The sequence below is a fragment of the Phalacrocorax carbo genome, unplaced genomic scaffold (assembly GCF_963921805.1).
Source record: "Phalacrocorax carbo unplaced genomic scaffold, bPhaCar2.1 SCAFFOLD_65, whole genome shotgun sequence".
In the NCBI taxonomy this organism is placed as follows: domain Eukaryota; kingdom Metazoa; phylum Chordata; class Aves; order Suliformes; family Phalacrocoracidae; genus Phalacrocorax; species Phalacrocorax carbo.
In genome coordinates this window covers 1-14,619 of record NW_026990413.1, presented here as the reverse complement: position 1 = coordinate 14,619, position 14,619 = coordinate 1, and the positions used below count along the sequence as shown (strand labels likewise).

The window sequence follows — 14,619 nt, the reverse complement described above, 5'->3', positions numbered from 1 at the left end:
CTCCGTCGTTGCCTGTCTCGGCTCCCTGTCCCTGTGGCTTCTTACTTCCCTCTCTGCCCTGTTCTTGTCGCTTTTCTTGTCTTTCTCCATCTTGCTCTGTCAGCTTTCTGCCCCTAGTCTTCATTCCTCCCTCGCTGTCGTGCTGCCTGCCCCAGGTTCTTTGTGTGTTTCCAGCCTGCTCCACATCGTTCTTTCTTGTCTCTGTCCTGCTCTTCCCTCTTTCTGCTTCCTCTCTTCCCCTCTCTGCTGCTTTTATCTCCACCTCTGACAGGCTCCCTTTCTGTGTTCTAATTCCACGTTCTCTGTCACGTAGACCCGTGCTGTTTGTTTGTCCTCATCTCTCTGTCCAGCTCCTTGCTGCTATGATTTATTGCCCAATTTCCTCCCTCTCTGTCTTGCTAGCCCATTGCTGTTGGTTTTTCTTCGTTTGTCTCTGTCTGCCTCCCAGTGCCTGATCTTTAATTCCTCCTTCCCCATAGGCCGCTGTTCCTTTTTTCCATACTACATTGTGTTCTCTTTGGCATCTTTTCCTTATTCCTCGGTTCCCTCCTCGCTGCCCTGTGGCCCGTCCCCATTTTATTGTTGCCTCTCCCTCCCTCTCTCTGGCTTCTTGCCCCTGTTTTTTAAATTCTTCCCTCTCTTCCCTGTTGGCCGTGTGATCTTTAGCCTTTCTCCGTCTCTTTCTGCCCAGCTCTCTGTGTCTATTCGTTAATTCTTCCCTCTCTGCCCTGTAGCCTGTAGCTTTTGTCCTTTCTGGCTTCCCCATGTCCCTATTTTACAATTGTTTCTCTCTCTTCTTTCTGTACGCATTGCGATTCCTGTTGCTCTCCGTCTCCCTTTTGGTGTATTTTCTTTTTCCTCTGGCTCCCTGTCCCTAATTGTTAATTCCCTCCCTGCTCATGCTCTGTACCACGTAGCCCCGTGGTTCGTTTTGTGGTTTTCCCTCCCCGGCCCCTTCCCTCTGTCGTTGGCTGTCTCGGCTCCCTGTCCCTGTGGCTTCTTTCTTCCCTCTCTGCCCTGTTCTTGTCGCTTTTCTTGTCTTTCTCCATCTTGCTCTGTCAGCTTTCTGCCCCTAGTCTTCATTCCTCCCTCGCTGTTGTGCTGCCTGCCCCAGGTTCTTTGTGTGTTTCCAGCCTGCTCCTCATCGTTCTTTCTTGGTCTCTGTCCTGCTCTTCCCACTTTCTGCTGCCTCTCTTCCCCTCTCTCTGCTGCTTTTATCTCCACCTCAGTCAGGCTCCCTGTCCTTCTCTGGCTGTCCTGTTCCCTGCCTCATGCCTTCTCACTACATGCACACACACCCCCCACCCCGTCCAGCCGCATGCCGCTTTTCTCTTCTCTCTTCCTACTGTCCTGTGCCCTGCTCCTCACCTTTGGTGGCCTCCCCCTCTGCCCAGCAGCCCGTCGCTCCAGGAGCCAGGCAATGGACGGTCCGCTCCCTGCCAAACGAGGACAAGCGTGTGCCGTGGTTTAGCCCCAGCTGGCAACTCTGCACCAGGGAGCTGCTTGCTCACTCCACCCTCAGTGGGCTGGGGGAGAGAGCTGGAAGGGTAAAAGTGAGAAAAATCATGGGTGTTTAATAGGTAGAGCAACAGCTGTGCGTGAAAGCAAAGCAAGGAATTAATTCACTCCTCCTTTTCGGTGGGCAGGTGTTGAGCCTTCTCTGGGAAAGCAGGGCTCTGTCAAGTGTAATGGTTACTTAGGGAGTGAAATGCCGTAGCCCCTAAGGACTCCCCCTTCTTCCCCAGCTGCATGTACTCAGCGTGATGTCAAATGGTATTGAATATCCCTTTGGTCAGTTAGCTGGGAAAGCTTTCCCAGCTGTGTCCTCTCCCAGCTTACTTGCTGGTGGGGCACTGAGAGAACCAGAAGAGGCTCTGACTGTGGAAGCAGTGCTCAGCACATCTCTACATTGTTAACGCTGTTTTGAACATAAATCCAAAACTTATCCTTTCCTAGCTACTATGGAGAAAAATGAGCACTATCCTAGCCAAAACCAGCTCCGTGCGGCTCTGGCAATGGCGGCCGAGGTGGCCTGGGGGCAGGGGGGAGCTTTGGGGACCCTGAGCCACGAATCGCTCCTGGGACTTGTTACATGGCGCGCTGCCTGCACAAACACCTGCCCTCTCCTTTGCCCTCGGGGCTGCGTTTGCGCTCCCTTTGCGTGGGGCAAGGGGCTGTGATGGAGCCCGGGGAGGAGGTGGTGCACTGTGGGGGGTGAGGGGAGGGGGCCCCCCGTTGCTGCTGCGCCTCAGCTGTGGGCGGGGTCTGGATGGAGGAGCCCCAGGTGCGGGCAGTGGGGCTGCCGGTGCCGGCTCCTACCTGGAAAAGGGGTGGTGCCCTGCTCCGGGGGGCCAGTGCGAGCCGAGGGCGGGACGGGGCGGAGCTTGTGGGCCGAGCGTCAGCGGGCTGCGACTGTAGCGACGGAGGAGGTGAGCGGGAGCTGGGTGGTGGACGGCTGGGTCCCGGGGTGAAGCCCCGAGGAGGGCTGCGGCGGGGCAGCGCCGGGTCGGAGCGGGCGGTGGGGAGGAGCGAGGCTGTGCTGAGGGCTCGGTGGGGCTTCCGGGTGCATCGGCGGGAAGAACGGTGCCCCGCAGGGTGAGAGAGCGGGGAGGGCGGGCTCGCGGCGTGCCGGGAGCTGTAGTCCTTGTGGCGCGCGGCCGCCGGCCCTGTCACGTGGTTCGCCGGGGCGCGGCGGGAGGCGCGGTGTTCTGGCGCTCGGGTGGCGGGCGGCCGTGCCGCGTACGGACCGCGAGGTGTATTTTTGGGGTTGGATTCGTGTTGATTTCTGGGGGCTTCCAGGTGCGGCCGCCCGAGAAGCGGTGAGTTCCCCGGGAGCTGACAGAAGGGAGGAGGATGATGCTCTTTTCCCCTGCCCAGGACGCCTAAGATGGCCGCCTCCCCGGCTCACCGGAGCTCCCCCTCAGCCTCCCCTGGCCCGCCTTGCCCGCGCGCCTGCCCCCCCCCCCCCCCGCCCCGCGCGCTTGCCCCCCCTCCCTCGCCCCGCGCGCCTGCCCCCCCCACCCCCTCCCCCGCGCGCCTGCCCCCCCTCCGGCGCCTGCCCCCCCCCGTCGCCCCTCGCGCCTGCCCCCCCTCCGGCGCCTGCCCCCCCCCCACCCCGTCGCCCCGCGCGCCTGCCCCCCCTCCGGCGCCTGCCCCCCCCCACCCCCTCGCCCCGCGCGCCTGCCCCCCCTCCGGCGCCTGCCCCCCCTCCGGCGCCTGCCCCCCCTCCGGCGCCTGCCCCCCCCCTCGCCCCGCGCGCTTGCCCCCCCTCCCTCGCCCCGCGCGCCTGCCCCCCCCACCCCCTCCCCCGCGCGCCTGCCCCCCCTCCGGCGCCTGCCCCCCCCCGTCGCCCCTCGCGCCTGCCCCCCCTCCGGCGCCTGCCCCCCCCCACCCCGTCGCCCCGCGCGCCTGCCCCCCCTCCGGCGCCTGCCCCCCCCCCCCCTCCCCCCGCGCGCCTGCCCCCCCTCCGGCGCCTGCCCCCCCTCCGGCGCCTGCCCCCCCTCCGGCGCCTGCCCCCCCCCACCCCCTCGCCCCGCGCTTGGCCCCCCTCCGGCGCCTGCCCCCCCCCACCCCCTCACCCCGCGCGCCTGCCCCCCCTCCGGCGCCTACCCCCCCCCCCCCTCGCCCCGCGCGCCTGCCCCCCTTCCGGCGCCTGCCCCCCCCACCCCCTCACCCCGCGCGCCTGCCCCCCCTCCGGCGCCTGCCCCCCCTCCGGCGCCTGCCCCCCCCTCCGGCGCCTGCCCCCCCCCCCCCGCGCGCCTGCCCCCCCCCCCCGCGCGCCTGCCCCCCCTCCGGCGCCTGCCCCTTCCCCCCCTCCCCCCCCGCCTGCCCCCCCCCGCCCTCGCCCCACGCGCCTGCCCCCAGCCCCGGCACCTCTCCTGAAGCGTGCTGCGTAGGCCTAGGCCGTCCCCAGGCCCTGTCGTGAAGGCAGCGAGCCGGCCCTCAAGCGCACTGGATTCCCCCTCGGCGCAGGGGCCCTTAGCACTAGCGCAGGGAAGGAGCGGGGGGTCCAGAAGCCCCCTGCGCAAGGAGAGGCTTTGGCCAGGGTCGATCGACGGTAATGATGGTCGCTCTTTCTTCTTTCCCTCTCCCAGAGACCTTGCTGCGGACGTGGTTGTCTGTCCTTCCCCCGGGGATGCCGTTGACTGTGGCCGTCTCAGGCTCGCGTGGCTTCTCTCTGCCCGGCCTCGCCGTCCTTGCAGCGCGGGGCTCAAAAGGGATAGACAAAGCCCTTCCCGGCTGTGGACAGGACCTGCCTCGGCTGAAGCTGGAGACACCAACGAAAGGTAAAGAAGAAGAAACTGAAGGCGCTCTGGCTGCCAGCTGCCTTCCTGCCGCAGGCAAGAGAGAGCCTGTCCCTGCAGGTGAGGGAGGAAGGATCCCCCTTCGTAGCCCGCAGCGGGCCAGGCCACCGACGTGCACCGCAGGGTCTGTACGCGTAACCCGGAGTTCGGTACGGGCGTGTAGTGCACGAGCGAGCTAGGCCACGTGCCTAGGAAGCCTCATCTTGTAAGAGCTGTAAGACACCCATGTATTCTCTTTAGGTGGAGGATGGCCTAGAGTCTGGAGCTGCAGAAGAGGCAGGGAGGAGAGAAGGGGAAACAAGCATCTGAACGGCTAAATTGTGCCAGCAGCGCTGAGAGCGAGAGTCACGGTGAGTCCTGGGCCACTGGGGCCCCATTGCCTCTCTTGTGCATCCTGGGCCCTCCCTGTCTCTCCCCTGGCCCCCTCTCTTTCCTTACCTGCTGCAAAATTTTTTTTTTTGCGCTCCCCCCCCCCGCACCGTCTTTCTCCATCTCGCTCTGAGTGGCTCCCTGCCTCCCTGTCTTTTCAGTCCTCCCTCTCTCTGTCCTGTAGCCTGTGGCTACTTTTTCTTTCTCTCCCTCTCTCTCCCTGGCTCTGGCTCTGTTTTTTTGTATTCCTCCTGCTCTGTCCTGTAGCCTGTCGGTATTTTGTCTTTCTCTGGCTCTCTTGGTGTGACTCCCTGTGTTACTGAAAAACGTGGTAAAATTGGAAACAACTCTGTAACTCCAATTTAGTATTAAAGAGCAGGCATTCTTTATTCACGGCGCCAGATGCACGGGGGATCGCTCCTCCTAACGTGCGTACCTCACGCACCTTTCCCCTACAATTTATAGCTCAAAATTTTACGTAGTCAGACATATTCATTATTGTCCTGTCTACTGATTGGTACAAACTTGCTCTTTCCTTATGTAAATTACTGCGCAGGCTCGGTTGTCCTCTTCTGAGTAGGTGGTGTTACTTGAGTCGGTGGTGGTCCGTGAGTCGGTGGTCGCGATCTTCCCCCTGCCGGAATTACCTTTTACCTTCTTGGCTCTTAATCTTGCCAGTCTTGGCTAGTTTTCTCAGTCCGCTACACGAAACCGCGTTTTGTCATCCTTTTCTGACAGAAGCACATTGCCTATTGTTCTGTTCACATTAATGATTACCTAGGGACTAAAATGCAGATCAACAGATACACTGATTCGTACGCTCCATGTTCCCATAGTGTAACAACGTCTCTGGTTGATTGATTTCATCGCTTTGGTTACACTTGTTCCTGTTGTTCTGTTTCTTCTTTTTTGGCTTTGTGTGATCCTGTTTTTCTCTGCCTCTCGCTTTTCCCAGCTCCCCGTCCCTCACTTTTAATGCCCGTTATCCTTCACCAACTCACTCTTCCTTGGTTCCCGTCCCCGTTTCTGAATTCCTCCTGCTTTGCCACGTAGCCCGTGACATTTTCTTAATCTCTCTGTCTGCCTCAACGCTCCCCCCGCGCTTTTTATTCGTCTTCTCTGCTCTGTACCCTGCTACTGTTCTTGCCTTTCTGAGTTCTTCTCTGTCCAGCTCCCTTTCCCTATTCTTGAATTCTTGCTCTTCCTGCACCCACCGCTGTTCCCTGTGATCTCCATCTCTCTCTGTCCAGCTCCCTGTCCCTAGGTTTTAATTCCTGCCTCTGCCCACTGTAGCCTGTCTAGATTTTTCTCTCGGCCCCTCTCTGTCCGGCTCCCTCTCTCTGTGTTCTAATTCCACGTTCTCTGTCACGTAGACCCGTGCTGTTTGTTTGTCCTCATCTCTCTCTGTCCAGCTCCTTGCTGCTATGATTTATTGCCCAATTTCCTCCCTCTCTGTCTTGCTAGCCCATTGCTGTTGGTTTGTTTTCACTTGTTTCTTCGTTTGTCTCTGTCTGCCTCCCAGTGCCTGATCTTTAATTCCTCCTTCCCCCTAGGCCGCTGTTCCTTTTTTCCATACTACATTGTGTTCTCTTTGGCCTCTTTCTCATTCCTCGGTTCCCTCCTCGCTGCCCTGTGGACCGTCCCCATTTTATTGTTGCCTCTCTCTCCCTCTCTCTGGCTTCTTGCCCCTGTTTTTTAAATTCCTCCCTCTCTTCCCTGGTGGCCGTGTGATCTTTAGCCTTTCTCCGTCTCTTTCTGCCCAGCTCTCTGTGTCTATTCGTTAATTCTTCCCTCTCTGCCCTGTAGCCTGTAGCTTTTGTCCTTTCTGGCTTCCCCATGTCCCTATTTTAGAATTGGTTCTCTCTCTTCTTTCTGTACGCATTGCGATTCCTGTTGCTCTCCGTCTCCCTTTTGGTGTATTTTCTTTTTCCTCTGGCTCCCTGTCCCTAATTGTTAATTCTCTCCCTGCTCATGCTCTGTACCACGTAGCCCCGTGGTTCGTTTTGTGGTTTTCCCTCCCCGGCCCCTTCCCTCCGTCGTTGGCTGTCTCGGCTCCCTGTCCCTGTGGCTTCTTTCTTCCCTCTCTGCCCTGTTCTTGTCGCTTTTCTTGTCTTTCTCCATCTTGCTCTGTCAGCTTTCTGCCCCTAGTCTTCATTCCTCCCTCGCTGTCGTGCTGCCTGCCCCAGGTTCTTTGTGTGTTTCCAGCCTGCTCCACATCGTTCTTTCTTGGTCTCTGTCCTGCTCTTCCCTCTTTCTGCTGCCTCTCTTCCCCTCTCTGCTGCTTTTATCTCCACCTCTGACAGGCTCCCTCTCTGTGTTCTAATTCCACGTTCTCTGTCACGTAGACCCGTGCTGTTTGTTTGTCCTCATCTCTCTCTGTCCAGCTCCTTGCTGCTATGATTTATTGCCCAATTTCCTCCCTCTCTGTCTTGCTAGCCCATTGCTGTTGGTTTGTTTTCACTTGTTTCTTCGTTTGTCTCTGTCTGCCTCCCAGTGCCTGATCTTTAATTCCTCCTTCCCCCTAGGCCGCTGTTCCTTTTTTCCATACTACATTGTGTTCTCTTTGGCATCTTTTCCTTATTCCTCGGTTCCCTCCTCGCTGCCCTGTGGCCCGTCCCCATTTTATTGTTGCCTCTCCCTCCCTCTCTCTGGCTTCTTGCCCCTGTTTTTTAAATTCTTCCCTCTCTTCCCTGGTGGCCGTGTGATCTTTAGCCTTTCTCCGTCTCTTTCTGCCCAGCTCTCTGTGTCTATTCGTTAATTCTTCCCTCTCTGCCCTGTAGCCTGTAGCTTTTGTCCTTTCTGGCTTCCCCATGTCCCTATTTTAGAATTGTTTCTCTCTCTTCTTTCTGTACGCATTGCGATTCCTGTTGCTCTCCGTCTCCCTTTTGGTGTATTTTCTTTTTCCTCTGGCTCCCTGTCCCTAATTGTTAATTCCCTCCCTGCTCATGCTCTGTACCACGTAGCCCCGTGGTTCGTTTTGTGGTTTTCCCTCCCTGGCCCCTTCCCTCTGTCGTTGGCTGTCTCGGCTCCCTGTCCCTGTGGCTTCTTTCTTCCCTCTCTGCCCTGTTCTTGTCGCTTTTCTTGTCTTTCTCCATCTTGCTCTGTCAGCTTTCTGCCCCTAGTCTTCATTCCTCCCTCGCTGTTGTGCTGCCTGCCCCAGGTTCTTTGTGTGTTTCCAGCCTGCTCCTCATCGTTCTTTCTTGGTCTCTGTCCTGCTCTTCCCTCTTTCTGCTGCCTCTCTTCCCCTCTCTCTGCTGCTTTTATCTCCACCTCTGACAGGCTCCCTGTCCTTCTCTGGCTGTCCTGTTCCCTGCCTCATGCCTTCTCACTACATGCACACACACCCCCCACCCCGTCCAGCCGCATGCCGCTTTTCTCTTCTCTCTTCCTACTGTCCTGTGCCCTGCTCCTCACCTTTGGTGGCCTCCCCCTCTGCCCAGCAGCCCGTCGCTCCAGGAGCCAGGCAATGGACGGTCCGCTCCCTGCCAAACGAGGACAAGCGTGTGCCGTGGTTTAGCCCCAGCTGGCAACTCTGCACCAGGGAGCTGCTTGCTCACTCCACCCTCAGTGGGCTGGGGGAGAGAGCTGGAAGGGTAAAAGTGAGAAAAATCATGGGTGTTTAATAGGTAGAGCAACAGCTGTGCGTGAAAGCAAAGCAAGGAATTAATTCACTCCTCCTTTTCGGTGGGCAGGTGTTGAGCCTTCTCTGGGAAAGCAGGGCTCTGTCAAGTGTAATGGTTACTTAGGGAGTGAAATGCCGTAGCCCCTAAGGACTCCCCCTTCTTCCCCAGCTGCATGTACTCAGCGTGATGTCAAATGGTATTGAATATCCCTTTGGTCAGTTAGCTGGGAAAGCTTTCCCAGCTGTGTCCTCTCCCAGCTTACTTGCTGGTGGGGCACTGAGAGAACCAGAAGAGGCTCTGACTGTGGAAGCAGTGCTCAGCACATCTCTACATTGTTAACGCTGTTTTGAACATAAATCCAAAACTTATCCTTTCCTAGCTACTATGGAGAAAATGAGCACTATCCTAGCCAAAACCAGCTCCGTGCGGCTCTGGCAATGGCGGCCGAGGTGGCCTGGGGGCAGGGGGAGCTTTGGGGACCCTGAGCCACGAATCGCTCCTGGGACTTGTTACATGCGCGCTGCCTGCACAAACACCTGCCCTCTCCTTTGCCCTCGGGGCTGCGTTTGCGCTCCCTTTGCGTGGGGCAAGGGGCTGTGATGGAGCCCGGGGAGGAGGTGGTGCACTGTGGGGGTGAGGGGAGGGGGCCCCCGTTGCTGCTGCGCCTCAGCTGTGGGCGGGGTCTGGATGGAGGAGCCCCAGGTGCGGGCAGTGGGGCTGCCGGTGCCGGCTCCTACCTGGAAAAGGGGTGGTGCCCTGCTCCGGGGGGCCAGTGCGAGCCGAGGGCGGGACGGGGCGGAGCTGTGGCCGAGCGTCAGCGGGCTGCGACTGTAGCGACGGAGGAGGTGAGCGGGAGCTGGGTGGTGGACGGCTGGGTCCCGGGTGAAGCCCCGAGGAGGGCTGCGGCGGGGCAGCGCCGGGTCGGAGCGGGCGGTGGGGAGAGCGAGGCTGTGCTGAGGGCTCGGTGGGGCTTCCGGGTGCATCGGCGGGAAGAACGGTGCCCCGCAGGGTGAGAGAGCGGGGAGGGCGGGCTCGCGGCGTGCCGGGAGCTGTAGTCCTTGTGGCGCGCGGCCGCCGGCCCTGTCACGTGGTTCGCCGGGGCGCGGCGGGAGGCGCGGTGTTCTGGCGCTCGGGTGGCGGGCGGCCGTGCCGCGTACGGACCGCGAGGTGTATTTTTGGGGTTGGATTCGTGTTGATTTCTGGGGGCTTCCAGGTGCGGCCGCCCGAGAAGCGGTGAGTTCCCCGGGAGCTGACAGAAGGGAGGAGGATGATGCTCTTTTCCCCTGCCCAGGACGCCTAAGATGGCCGCCTCCCCGGCTCACCGGAGCTCCCCCTCAGCCTCCCCTGGCCCGCCTTGCCCGCGCGCCTGCCCCCCCCCCCCCGCCCCGCGCGCTTGCCCCCCCTCCCTCGCCCCGCGCGCCTGCCCCCCCCACCCCCTCCCCCGCGCGCCTGCCCCCCCTCCGGCGCCTGCCCCCCCCCGTCGCCCCTCGCGCCTGCCCCCCCTCCGGCGCCTGCCCCCCCCCACCCCGTCGCCCCGCGCGCCTGCCCCCCCTCCGGCGCCTGCCCCCCCCCACCCCCTCGCCCCGCGCGCCTGCCCCCCCTCCGGCGCCTGCCCCCCCTCCGGCGCCTGCCCCCCCTCCGGCGCCTGCCCCCCCCCTCGCCCCGCGCGCTTGCCCCCCCTCCCTCGCCCCGCGCGCCTGCCCCCCCCACCCCCTCCCCCGCGCGCCTGCCCCCCCTCCGGCGCCTGCCCCCCCCCGTCGCCCCTCGCGCCTGCCCCCCCTCCGGCGCCTGCCCCCCCCCACCCCGTCGCCCCGCGCGCCTGCCCCCCCTCCGGCGCCTGCCCCCCCCCCCCCTCCCCCCGCGCGCCTGCCCCCCCTCCGGCGCCTGCCCCCCCTCCGGCGCCTGCCCCCCCTCCGGCGCCTGCCCCCCCCCCACCCCCTCGCCCCGCGCTTGGCCCCCCTCCGGCGCCTGCCCCCCCCCACCCCCTCACCCCGCGCGCCTGCCCCCCCTCCGGCGCCTACCCCCCCCCCCCTCGCCCCGCGCGCCTGCCCCCCTTCCGGCGCCTGCCCCCCCCACCCCCTCACCCCGCGCGCCTGCCCCCCCTCCGGCGCCTGCCCCCCCTCCGGCGCCTGCCCCCCCCTCCGGCGCCTGCCCCCCCCCCCCCGCGCGCCTGCCCCCCCCCCCCGCGCGCCTGCCCCCCCTCCGGCGCCTGCCCCTTCCCCCCCTCCCCCCCCGCCTGCCCCCCCCCGCCCTCGCCCCACGCGCCTGCCCCCAGCCCCGGCACCTCTCCTGAAGCGTGCTGCGTAGGCCTAGGCCGTCCCCAGGCCCTGTCGTGAAGGCAGCGAGCCGGCCCTCAAGCGCACTGGATTCCCCCTCGGCGCAGGGGCCCTTAGCACTAGCGCAGGGAAGGAGCGGGGGGTCCAGAAGCCCCCTGCGCAAGGAGAGGCTTTGGCCAGGGTCGATCGACGGTAATGATGGTCGCTCTTTCTTCTTTCCCTCTCCCAGAGACCTTGCTGCGGACGTGGTTGTCTGTCCTTCCCCCGGGGATGCCGTTGACTGTGGCCGTCTCAGGCTCGCGTGGCTTCTCTCTGCCCGGCCTCGCCGTCCTTGCAGCGCGGGGCTCAAAAGGGATAGACAAAGCCCTTCCCGGCTGTGGACAGGACCTGCCTCGGCTGAAGCTGGAGACACCAACGAAAGGTAAAGAAGAAGAAATTGAAGGCGCTCTGGCTGACAGCTGCCTTCCTGCCGCAGGCAAGAGAGAGCCTGTCCCTGCAGGTGAGGGAGGAAGGATCCCCCTTCGTAGCCCGCAGCGGGCCAGGCCACCGACGTGCACCGCAGGGTCTGTACGCGTAACCCGGAGTTCGGTACGGGCGTGTAGTGCACGAGCGAGCTAGGCCACGTGCCTAGGAAGCCTCATCTTGTAAGAGCTGTAAGACACCCATGTATTCTCTTTAGGTGGAGGATGGCCTAGAGTCTGGAGCTGCAGAAGAGGCAGGGAGGAGAGAAGGGGAAACAAGCATCTGAACGGCTAAATTGTGCCAGCAGCGCTGAGAGCGAGAGTCACGGTGAGTCCTGGGCCACTGGGGCCCCATTGCCTCTCTTGTGCATCCTGGGCCCTCCCTGTCTCTCCCCTGGCCCCCTCTCTTTCCTTACCTGCTGCAAAATTTTTTTTTTTGCGCTCCCCCCCCCCGCACCGTCTTTCTCCATCTCGCTCTGAGTGGCTCCCTGCCTCCCTGTCTTTTCAGTCCTCCCTCTCTCTGTCCTGTAGCCTGTGGCTACTTTTTCTTTCTCTCCCTCTCTCTCCCTGGCTCTGGCTCTGTTTTTTTGTATTCCTCCTGCTCTGTCCTGTAGCCTGTCGGTATTTTGTCTTTCTCTGGCTCTCTTGGTGTGACTCCCTGTGTTACTGAAAAACGTGGTAAAATTGGAAACAACTCTGTAACTCCAATTTAGTATTAAAGAGCAGGCATTCTTTATTCACGGCGCCAGATGCACGGGGGATCGCTCCTCCTAACGTGCGTACCTCACGCACCTTTCCCCTACAATTTATAGCTCAAAATTTTACGTAGTCAGACATATTCATTATTGTCCTGTCTACTGATTGGTACAAACTTGCTCTTTCCTTATGTAAATTACTGCGCAGGCTCGGTTGTCCTCTTCTGAGTAGGTGGTGTTACTTGAGTCGGTGGTGGTCCGTGAGTCGGTGGTCGCGATCTTCCCCCTGCCGGAATTACCTTTTACCTTCTTGGCTCTTAATCTTGCCAGTCTTGGCTAGTTTTCTCAGTCCGCTACACGAAACCGCGTTTTGTCATCCTTTTCTGACAGAAGCACATTGCCTATTGTTCTGTTCACATTAATGATTACCTAGGGACTAAAATGCAGATCAACAGATACACTGATTCGTACGCTCCATGTTCCCATAGTGTAACAACGTCTCTGGTTGATTGATTTCATCGCTTTGGTTACACTTGTTCCTGTTGTTCTGTTTCTTCTTTTTTGGCTTTGTGTGATCCTGTTTTTCTCTGCCTCTCGCTTTTCCCAGCTCCCCGTCCCTCACTTTTAATGCCCGTTATCCTTCACCAACTCACTCTTCCTTGGTTCCCGTCCCCGTTTCTGAATTCCTCCTGCTTTGCCACGTAGCCCGTGACATTTTCTTAATCTCTCTGTCTGCCTCAACGCTCCCCCCGCGCTTTTTATTCGTCTTCTCTGCTCTGTACCCTGCTACTGTTCTTGCCTTTCTGAGTTCTTCTCTGTCCAGCTCCCTTTCCCTATTCTTGAATTCTTGCTCTTCCTGCACCCACCGCTGTTCCCTGTGATCTCCATCTCTCTCTGTCCAGCTCCCTGTCCCTAGGTTTTAATTCCTGCCTCTGCCCACTGTAGCCTGTCTAGATTTTTCTCTCGGCCCCTCTCTGTCCGGCTCCCTCTCTCTGTGTTCTAATTCCACGTTCTCTGTCACGTAGACCCGTGCTGTTTGTTTGTCCTCATCTCTCTCTGTCCAGCTCCTTGCTGCTATGATTTATTGCCCTATTTCCTCCCTCTCTGTCTTGCTAGCCCATTGCTGTTGGTTTGTTTTCACTTGTTTCTTCGTTTGTCTCTGTCTGCCTCCCAGTGCCTGATCTTTAATTCCTCCTTCCCCTAGGCCGCTGTTCCTTTTTTCATACTACATTGTGTTCTCTTTGGCCTCTTTCTCATTCCTCGGTTCCCTCCTCGCTGCCCTGTGGACCGTCCCCATTTTATTGTTGCCTCTCTCTCCCTCTCTCTGGCTTCTTGCCCCTGATTTTTAAATTCCTCCTCTCTTCCCTGGTGGCCGTGTGATCTTTAGCCTTTCTCCGTCTCTTTCTGCCAGCTCTCTGTGTCTATTCGTTAATTCTTCCCTCTCTGCCCTGTAGCCTGTAGCTTTTGTCCTTTCTGGCTTCCCCATGTCCCTATTTTAGAATTGGTTCTCTCTCTTCTTTCTGTACGCATTGCGATTCCTGTTGCTCTCCGTCTCCCTTTTGTGTATTTTCTTTTTCCTCTGGCTCCCTGTCCCTAATTGTTAATTCTCTCCTGCTCATGCTCTGTACCACGTAGCCCCGTGGTTCGTTTTGTGGTTTTCCCTCCCCGGCCCCTTCCCTCCGTCGTTGGCTGTCTCGGCTCCCTGTCCCTGTGGCTTCTTTCTTCCTCTCTGCCCTGTTCTTGTCGCTTTTCTTGTCTTTCTCCATCTTGCTCTGTCAGCTTCTGCCCCTAGTCTTCATTCCTCCCTCGCTGTCGTGCTGCCTGCCCCAGGTTCTTTGTGTGTTTCCAGCCTGCTCCACATCGTTCTTTCTTGGTCTCTGTCCTGCTCTTCCCTCTTTCTGCTGCCTCTCTTCCCCTCTCTGCTGCTTTTATCCTCCACCTCTGACAGGCTCCCTCTCTGTGTTCTAATTCCACGTTCTCTGTCACGTAGACCCGTGCTGTTTGTTTGTCCTCATCTCTCTCTGTCCAGCTCCTTGCTGCTATGATTTATTGCCCAATTTCCTCCCTCTCTGTCTTGCTAGCCATTGCTGTTGGTTTGTTTTCACTTGTTTCTTCGTTTGTCTCTGTCTGCCTCCCAGTGCCTGATCTTTAATTCCTCCTTCCCCCTAGGCCGCTGTTCCTTTTTTCCATACTACATTGTGTTCTCTTTGGCATCTTTTCCTTATTCCTCGGTTCCCTCCTCGCTGCCCTGTGGCCCGTCCCATTTTATTGTTGCCTCTCCCTCCCTCTCTCTGGCTTCTTGCCCCTGTTTTTTAAATTCTTCCCTCTCTTCCCCTGGTGGCCGTGTGATCTTTAGCCTTTCTCCGTCTCTTTCTGCCCAGCTCTCTGTGTCTATTCGTTAATTCTTCCCTCTCTGCCCTGTAGCCTGTAGCTTTTGTCCTTTCTGGCTTCCCCATGTCCCTATTTTAGAATTGGTTCTCTCTCTTCTTTCTGTACGCATTGCGATTCCTGTTGCTCTCCGTCTCCCTTTTGGTGTATTTTCTTTTTCCTCTGGCTCCCTGTCCCTAATTGTTAATTCCCTCCCTGCTCATGCTCTGTACCACGTAGCCCCGTGGTTCGTTTTGTGGTTTCCCTCCCTGGCCCCTTCCCTCTGTCGTTGGCTGTCTCGGCTCCCTGTCCCTGTGGCTTCTTTCTTCCCTCTCTGCCCTGTTCTTGTCGCTTTTCTTGTCTTTCTCCATCTTGCTCTGTCAGCTTTCTGCCCCTAGTCTTCATTCTCCCTCGCTGTTGTGCTGCCTGCCCCAGGTTCTTTGTGTGTTTCCAGCCTGCTCCTCATCGTTCTTTCTTGGTCTCTGTCCTGCTCTTCCCTCTTTCTGCTGCCTCTCTTCCCCTCT

The 14,619-nt window shown here is 59.6% G+C and overlaps 1 long non-coding RNA gene across 2 annotated transcripts in view; it reads left to right on the top strand.

Annotated features, from left to right (window-relative positions):
• LOC135311182 (uncharacterized) overlaps nt 1-11,581 on the top strand; it is a 32,268-nt gene extending 20,687 nt beyond the window's left edge. The window contains exons 2-4 of one of the 2 annotated variants that reach the window (XR_010370990.1): nt 4,095-4,428; nt 4,545-4,654; nt 11,252-11,581. This is a non-coding gene — a long non-coding RNA (uncharacterized LOC135311182). Of the gene's footprint in view, nt 1-4,094; nt 4,429-4,544; nt 4,875-11,251 lie in introns of those variants that run through there. The other variant, XR_010370989.1, reaches the window with a different exon arrangement.
• The last annotated feature ends 3,038 nt before the right edge of the window (nt 11,582-14,619 follow it).